General features: G+C 37.6%; 1 protein-coding gene across 1 annotated transcript in view; it reads right to left on the minus strand.

Moving 5' to 3' along the window:
- Nucleotides 1–9,267, minus strand: part of LOC141389415 (facilitated trehalose transporter Tret1-2 homolog) — a 67,924-nt gene that overhangs the window by 43,842 nt on the left and 14,815 nt on the right. The gene's annotated exons all lie outside the window — the stretch shown is intronic.

Here is a 9,267-nt window from a genome sequence, read left to right on the forward strand (position 1 = left end):
TCCCGAACGGATCAACCGATTTCGTCCAAAATTTGGCTTTCGTAATATTTTGTCCAAACTTAGTTTAAGTTCGATTATGGGTTATATCAGTTTACTCCTTCCGGTACGTCCCCCACAAAAGTTTGGAAATTGTTCGGAAATTTTGTGCACACGATAACTCTTGAAAATTTGGTCCATATTTTGCACATCGTGAAATTTATACCAGGCTTAGATGAGTTTCCAATATGTACTCAATCAGTCTATTCCTTCGAGTTCCTCCTCCTTTTCCAAAATTTCGGAAAAGTTCAATTTAGGAACTGTTCTCGAATCGCTTTGATTTTTGTTGTAACAACGTGTATTTACTGCCCCTCATATGACGAAACAAGTTTCATCGGGGCAAGTCCATACTTTCTGAGAAAATAGTCTGATAGTTGAAAAAACGCCTATGATACCGTGGGTAGTGACTGGAGCGCAAGATAACTCTCAAATGGATCTGCCGATTCGGTCCAAAACTTGGCTTTCGTAATATTCTGTCCAAACTTAGTTTAAGTGCGAAGATGGGTTATATCGGTCCAATCCTTCCGGCACCTCCCCCACTTCTTCAGAAAACTGCCCGAAAGGTGTAAAAAACCCTATGACACCATATGTAGTGTCTCCAGCCAGCACGATAACTTTCGAACTGGTCAACCGATTTGGTCCAAAATTTTTCCTTTGTCATACAATTTAGTTGCAGTTCGAAGATGGGCAACACCGGTCCACAACTTCCGTTTACCCCCCCCCCCCCCCCCAATAATTATAAAATTTCACTAAAATTGCATCGTGCATACCCTTGAATGGGGCAACCAATTTGGTCCAAACTGTGGATCCCCTAATATTTTGTCCAAATTTAATTTAACTTCTAAAGTGGCCCATATCGGTCCTCCCCCACAAAGTTCACTTTAGGGTCTGTTCTAAGATTCTTTGGAAATGTATACCGATGCTGTTCGTTGTGGTCCTGTTGACATCAATACTATGTTTTCCGTGTACAATTCCATGCTTCCTTGCATACAGTGGGTCATCACTGAAATGACTAGTTGGCGCGAGTTTGAATTCACATAGGCTGAGGGCATATCACTGTCGGCAAAGCCGACTGATACTTTTATACTTGTATATTTATAATTATATTTTATACATTATATATATTATACTTTATATTTTTGTATTTTATATGTTATATTTTATCTTTTATATACAAAACCAAATCTTTCCCACTGCTATGCGTTCGTTGAGTCTCAACGAAAAACACATAACTAATATGTTGGTATTGCCTATTAACAGCAACAAACACATAACTTACTGATGAAGATATGTTGCGAAATCTGAAACTATAGTCTTCATTATCTTATCCCTTGGTAGACATCGCCAATTTTTTCCACTAATAAATTAAAGTTGTTTTAATAAAATATTAAAACAACGACTATGGGATTGAGCCTGACTATTTTGAAAAGCAAAATAGAAGCCACCCCAAATAGAAAACTCCAACACTCCCAGTTATATTTTATATTAAAGGCTTTTACATTGCAAAGTCCAGGATTTATCTTCGTCCTTTTTTCATCTCAAATGAACACTGACCTCCCCGTGATGTCACATGGGGAGCTGCCTTTAACACCCGTTAAAGGTAGTGAGCTAAAATGTGCCGCGCGTTCAACTATAAGAACGTTAAAAACCTGCGTTTGGGCATCGAGTTAGTAACCCTTCCCTAGAAAAAACAACCTTCTATAAAAAACGAAAGAAAAGAAAAACAAGCCTCTCTAAACTTGAGGCCGATAGAGCTGCAGCTGAACATGATATTTACCAGTAACAGATTTAAGCATCTGTGCCTCATCGAAATAATGGTTTTAGACCCCATGTATGTTTGGACGAAATGTGTTTCAGACAATTTGGAGTTGATTTAGCCATGTCCGTCCGTCCGTCTGTCTGGCTGGTGCGCACGATAACTCTCGAACCGAGCAACCGATTCGGTTCAAAATTTGGTTTTCGTAATATATTAACCAAACTTAGTTTAAGTTCGAAGATGGGTTATATCGGTCCGCTCCTTCCGGTACCTCCCCCACAAAAGTTCGAAAATGTTCGGAAAATTTGTGCGCACGATAACTCTTGAAGGGAGTAACCGATTTGGCCCACACTTTGTACATCGTGAAAGTTCTACCAGACTTAGATGAAGTTTAAATATGGACTCAATCGGTCCACTCCTTGGGGTACCTCCCACACAAAATTTCGGAAAAGTTCAGTTTAGGTCCTGCTCTCGAATCGCTTTGATTTTTGTTGTAGCAATTTGTATTCGCTGTCCCCCAAACGACGGTACAAGTTTCATAAGGGGCAAGTCCATACTTCCTGAGAAAATAGCCTGAAAGATGCAAAAACCCCTATGACACCGTGTGTAGTGGTTGGAGCGCAAGATAAATCTCGAACGGATCTGCCAATTCGGTCCAAAATTTGGCCTTCGTAATATTTTGTCCAAACATAGTATAAGTTCGATGATAACCATGTCGGTCCACTCCTTCAGGTACCTCCCTCACAAAAATTCAAAAATCGTTGGAAAAAATATGCGCACGATAACTCTTGAAGGGAGTGACTGATATAATCCATACTCTGCACATCCTAATATATCTACCAGATATAGATCAGGTTCGAATATGGACTATATTTGTGCACTCCTTTGGGTACCTCCCACACAAAATTTCGGGTAAGTTCACTTTAAGACCTGCTCTCGAATCACTTTGATTTTTGTTGAAGCGATTTGCATTCGCTACCTCCATTACGACGGTACAAGTTTTTTCAGGAGCAGGTCCATATTTTTTGGGAAAACATCCCAAAAGATGTAAAAAACCCTATGTCACCATATGTGGCTCTCGAACTGTTCTACCGATTTGGTGCAACATTTGGGCTTCGTCATATCCAAACTTAGTTTCATGTGGCAATACCGGTCCCCAACTTCTGGTACTTCTCCCCAATATTAAAAAAATGTCACTTGAATAGTGCAACCAATTTGGTCCAAACTTTGGATCTCCTAATTTTTTGTCAAAATTTAGTTTAACTTCTAAAATGGCCCATATCGGTCCTCCCTATGGGTACCTCCCCCACAAAAGTTCAACATTTGTGTTAATTCCTAATCCACATTTTTGTCGGCAAGTTCAAATGTTGAAAAGGGGCCACAAAATTCTGAAGAGACGTTAAATACATTCTATCTGTCCGTAGATGAAAGTTTCAATTCATATTGGCTGAGAGTATACCTCTGCCGCCAAAGCCGACTGACGCTTTTTTACTTGTTTTTTAATGAAAGCACTCCTGACATATCAGCACAATGGCAAAGTATTGCCCACTCCATGCAAAGAGCCACAAAATCCATACTTGGATACCAGAGACCTCCACCAAGGAGTCCGTGGTATGGTCAGGAGTGTCGTGCTGCTACCGAAGAGAAAAATGCGGCATATAAGGCTACTTTACAATCAGTAGCAACGCGTAGCGCACGAGAGAGGTATCGGGAGAAAAGGAGAAACGTCTTTTCCGCAGGAAAAAGAAAAAAATGGAAAGGCGGGAGTGTGAAAAAATCGAGATGTACAGGAGCCAGAATAAAGTTCGAAAGTTCTATCCAAGAGTGAAACATCAAACGGATGGCTTTGGTACAGGCACATTCTCCTGTAAGGACCAGCAAAGTAATTTGGTAACTGATATAGATAGTGTGCTCTGGATATGGAAAGAGCATTTTTCAAATCGGTTGGTATCCGTTTGTAGCGAAGACGGTGAAGATACGACAGATTCAATCCCAGAAGATGGTATTGAATGTATACCACCCAGCCAAGATGAGGTAAAGACAGTAATAAACCGGCTAAAGAATAATAAGGCAGCAGGAGCCGATGGCTTACCAGCCTAGCTGTTCAAAAACGCTGATAAGGTGTATTTATCAGCTAGTAAGCTAGTAAGAACGAGTACTCGACGATTGGAACCAGAGCATCCTGTGCCCTATTCACAAGAAAGGAAATAAGACTGTATGCTCTAACAATAGGGGCATAAGTCTTCTCCCTGTTGCCTATAAGATATTGTCAGGGATACTGTGCGAACGACTAAAGCCTATGGTCAACGAAATAATTGGGCCATTATAATGCGGCTTTAGACCTTGCAAATCCACCATTGACCAGACATTTACCCTGCGAAAAATCCTGGAGAAGACCCAAGAGATGCAGATCGACACCTACCACTTTATTGTCGATTATAAAGCAGCTTCGAAACTCATTCGGCTTTGTAAAATGACATTAACTGATACTCGGTCCTTAGTTAAATTATGGAAGAACCTCTCCGAAGAGTTTAGTACCAATAAAGGTTTCAGACAAGGAGACGGCCTCTCATGTGACTTATTCAGCATTCTGCTGGAAAAGGTTATACGAGATCCGAAGGTCAAAAGAAGTGGCACAATATATACAAACAGCCATATGTTACTTGCTTATGCCGATGACATTGACATCATGGGTCGATCGTTAAAGGAAGTAACTGATACCTTTGCAAAAGTCGAAAGGGTATCTGCTAAAGTGGGCCTGGCGGTAAACGGCGAGAAGACCAAGTTGATGGTGTCGATGCGTCCATAGAGATCGGACCAACTGTTGGTTCCTATAATTTTGAGGTAGTAAAGGACTTCGTCTACCTCGGCACCGCCGTAAACACATCATACAACATCAGTTGTGAAATAAAAAGAAGAATTATATTAGCAAACAGATGCTACTTTGGTTTAAGTAAGCGATTTAAGAACAAAGCCACATTTCGTCAAACTAAAATAACGCTCTACAAAATACTGATACTACCCGTGCTGATGTATGGCTGCGAAGCCTGGGTACTTGCGCAAGCAGACATGGCAGTGCTTGGTGTGTTTGAGAGAAAAATTCTTCGAAAGATCTATGGACAAATCTGCGTTGACGATAATTATCGACATCGTCTGAACCACGAACTGTATCTGCTATACAACGCCATTAGTATAGATAAACCTATCGACATGCAACAATGCGTTGGCTAGGCCATATCATAAGAATGAGCGATAATGGACCCGCTAAAAAGGCATATAAATACGTGTCACATGGCTGTGCACGCAGAATTGGCAGGCCTAAGCTTAGATGGAACAAACAATAGAATGAAGACATGAAAAGGCGAAGTATTCCAGAAAGCGAAGCAACAAATGGAGAAAATTGGGGATCTTTTCTTAGTTCGGCTTATGGAACAAATTTTCTGTAATAGGCCAGCTAAGTATGTAGTAATATTTTATATTTTATATGATATATTTTATGTTTTATATTTAAAAGTTTAATTTTTTATATATTTTATATTTCATATTTTATATTTTATAGTTTATATCTTATATTTTACATTTTATATTATATTTTTTTTTATTTTTTTATTTGTATTGAATACTACATACCCATCACAATTACAAACCAATGAAACATAATTAAAATATCCATTCCCACTCGCAACATTTTCTTAATTAATTAGAAATGCAAAATAATTGTACAAAATATTAAATTTAATCATCAAATCATCATCATTTTGTTCAATGTAATTAGAATTCAACAGTTTATCGTTATTCTAATGACGGCTATTATTGTGCTGTGTGCAAGCGTGGAGCTCATATCAAAAGTGTATGCAAAAGTTAAGAAAATATTTATCAGTAAAAGTTGTTGTTTTTGTCGCGTGCCATTCTTGACTGCACTATGTCGCGTTCGCAACAGGGCAACTAGTGGCAATGTATGGGAGCACTCCTTTAGTGTCGGTCAAGTAGTAGAACATCAATCAAGTTCATGTGGATAGCTTAATTACGCTTATTGAATTTCACTTTGCTTTTGGATTATTTAATTTTATTTGAATTGTCATTAGAATAACGACGTCATTGTGGTCAGTTTATGTAGTCAAGTTGAATATTTAAAAACGGGCGTTACAGATAACTCAAACTGTTATTTTTCTATTACAATATTAAAATTGAAACAATAAAAATTAATATTAAAATTAGTTAAGCAATCGTAAAACAGAACAACGGAATTCATCAAGGATGTATGCAAATTTATTCGAATTTCATATGCTCGGATGAAGAAAATTCTAAAATCATTTTGAAATCATCTGATTAATATTTATAAAACTGTCACATTCTCATTTTCCACACTATTTGCATTCTATTAAATCAGCTATGCAGACAACATGGCTCACAAGACAAGAATTTTGTTGTCTCATTAAATTGTTAAGGAAATTGTTCTCGTGTGTTTAAAGCTGTAACAAAATATGTACAATTTGTTGTACAAGGCACACCTCAAAAATTGTTGTAGATGCTTGACAATAGGCTGAATCATTGAATTAATAAAATATGAATATCAACAAATTTCACAATATCGAACCACATTGCGTATGATTAATGTTTGAATAATTGTGTATTATACGTCACAATGGAAATATGCAGTTTTTTCAAATGTCAACAATATGGTCTTATATGATGTATTCAACTCTTTGTATTAGTTTTTTTTTTAACCTCAGCCGAATATCTCCATAAGCTATATACAACTCCGTCGAGTATCTCTCCCGGGGCTGTTGGAGCATAGTTTTGAAATTTTTATTCGAAGGTAGTCCTTACAACGATATTATAATTCTCACAGACAAGTTCAACAGTCTTGGTGGCTCTTGACATATCGATGACCATTGATACTGTCAACCATGCCAAGCTGATCGCGAACACATAGGGAATACTTCCCTCTAGTCGTGTTTGAACGACATCCGTTTGTCATATTCAGAAATAAGAAATCTAAAACCCGTGGAGTGAAACAGGGAGTTCACTAAGGCGGAACTGTTAACCTCTACCTTTCTGAAATTCCACACCCATAGGCAGTGATGCCAGATTTGCCGATTTTTAATTACATTTCCATTGTGTATACGTCAAATAAATTGCCAAAAAGAAGTTTAACACGAAACTAAACCTATAATATAAACAGGCGATTAATTAACCTCTTAAAACTATATTTGTAGTATTTGTAGTAGTAGTCGTGCAGATCAAAAAACATAATTGTATACGATTTTTTTTCCAACAAAGGTATCAGACTTTTTTAACATATATTTTTTTCATGAGGAAAAGTACATTTTGAACTACCTTAATTTTTGTTGAAAAATATTGCATAGTTTTGTGGCAAATAGCCATCTACGAGACACTATTTTTAAAAAAGCGTCACATATTTCTATTGGCTTATTAAGTATCTAATAATCTTCTCTTTAGACGAGGGAATTTGAAAAATATTAATAAAAAATAGTGGACTTTTAAAATTCAAACTTTGTTCAAAAATTCAAAAATTATAAAAGCAAATCTTGAAGAGAATTTTCTCCAGTCTCATTTCGATAAGACTTGCCGTTATCAAGCAAAATCGTGAAAACCGAACAAAAAACCTAAAAATGTGACCCGAACTTCTATATCTCAAAAATGGTAAAACCTAGAATCATATCATAAAAGTCAATCCTCCAGAGTATTTTCGAAGCTAAAACATATTGCTGTTTCAGAATCCGCAAAAACTTCCCAGGTATAAGCGGTTTTCATTACAAGTTAGTTGTCCCAATTTGAACTTCTGTATCTCAACAAGTAAAAAAGTATATACCCTCAGCCTATGTTAATGAAAACTTTCATCTACGGACAGATCGACACAATTGTTGAACTTTTGTGGGGGAGGTAACATAAAGAGAAGACCGATACCGGCCATTTTAGAAGTTATACTAAATTTGGACAAAATCTTAGGAGGTCCAACGTTTGGATAAATTTGGTTGCCTCTTTCAAGGGATATCGTGCATACCATTTTAGTGACATTTTTTAAATATTAGAGGGAAGTACAGGAAGTTGTTGCCAATCTTCGAACTGAAACTAAGTTTGATCACCTTTCCCAAGAACAATGGACTTGCCCCTGAAAAAGCATTTACCGTCGTAATTGAGGGAGCGAATGCAAGTTGCTTCAACAGAAATCAAAGTGATTCGAGAGCAGGTCTTAAAGTGAATTTTTCCAAAATTTTGTGTGGAAGAATGAGTGGACAAATATAGTCCATATTCAAACCTGATATACATACATACATATGGCAGATATATTAGGATATGGACTTTATATGGTCCAAATCGGTCACACCCTTCAAGAGTTATCGTGCGCACAATTTGTCCGAACATTTTTGAAGTTTTGTGGGGGAGGTACCTGAAGGTGTGGACTGATATGGCTTACCTTCGAACTTATACTAAGTTTGGACAAAATATTACGAAGGCCAAATTTTGAACCGAGTCTGCAGATCCGTTCAAGAGTTACTTTCGCTCCAACCACTAAACACGGTGTCATAAGGTTTTTTTGTACTTTTCAGGCTATATGCTCAGGAAGTATGGACTTACCCCAGATGAAACTTGTACCATCTTATGGGGGGAGGTGAATGCAAGTTGTTAGAAAAAAATCAAAGCGATTCGAGAGCAGGTCCTAAACTTTTCCGAACTTTTGTGTGTGAGGTACCCGAAAAAGTGGACCGATTGATGAGCAAAGTATGGGCCAAATCGGTTACTCCCTTCAAGAGTTATCGTGCACACAAATTTTCTGAACATTTTCGAAATTTTGTGGGGAAGGTACCGGAAGGAGTGAACTGATATAACCCATCTTCGAACTTAAACTAATTTAGGACAAAATATTACGATAGCCAAATTTTGAACCGAATCGGTTGATCCGTTCGAGAGTTATCGTGCGCTCCAGCCAGCCAGCCAGACAGACAGACGGCCGGTCATTGCTAAATCGACTCCAAATTGTCTGAAACACATTTCGTCCAAACATACTTGGGGTCTAAAACCATTATTTAGTGCAAAATGTGGCACGTATGAAAGTGTATATACCCTCGATTGCACAAATGCTGAGGCTATAAAAATGGTACAACCAACGAAAATATCATAAAGGTCAATCTTGTAGAGAATTTTCACAGCTACAATTTATTTTTTAATCCCATGTCGAAGGACTTGCGGTTTCCAAGCAAAATCACTAAACCCTAAATAAAATCCCTAATAATGTTAACTTTGACCGCGATTTATTTAAAAAGCGCTCCGGCTTTTTTTTGATATTTCTCATTTATAAACATTTTAGTCTCAGAATCCGCAAAAATGTCCCAGGTATAAGCTCCTTTCATTTAAATTTGGTTCAGGCGCATTGTGGTAAGGATAGACCTTCAAGCAAGAACCTCTGGATCAACAAACCTATCACACAGGCCTGAATAGCATTCCATTAG

This window comes from Musca autumnalis, unplaced genomic scaffold, assembly GCF_047663935.1.
Source record: "Musca autumnalis isolate F117 unplaced genomic scaffold, ASM4766393v1 scaffold_1, whole genome shotgun sequence".
Lineage (NCBI taxonomy): Eukaryota > Metazoa > Arthropoda > Insecta > Diptera > Muscidae > Musca > Musca autumnalis.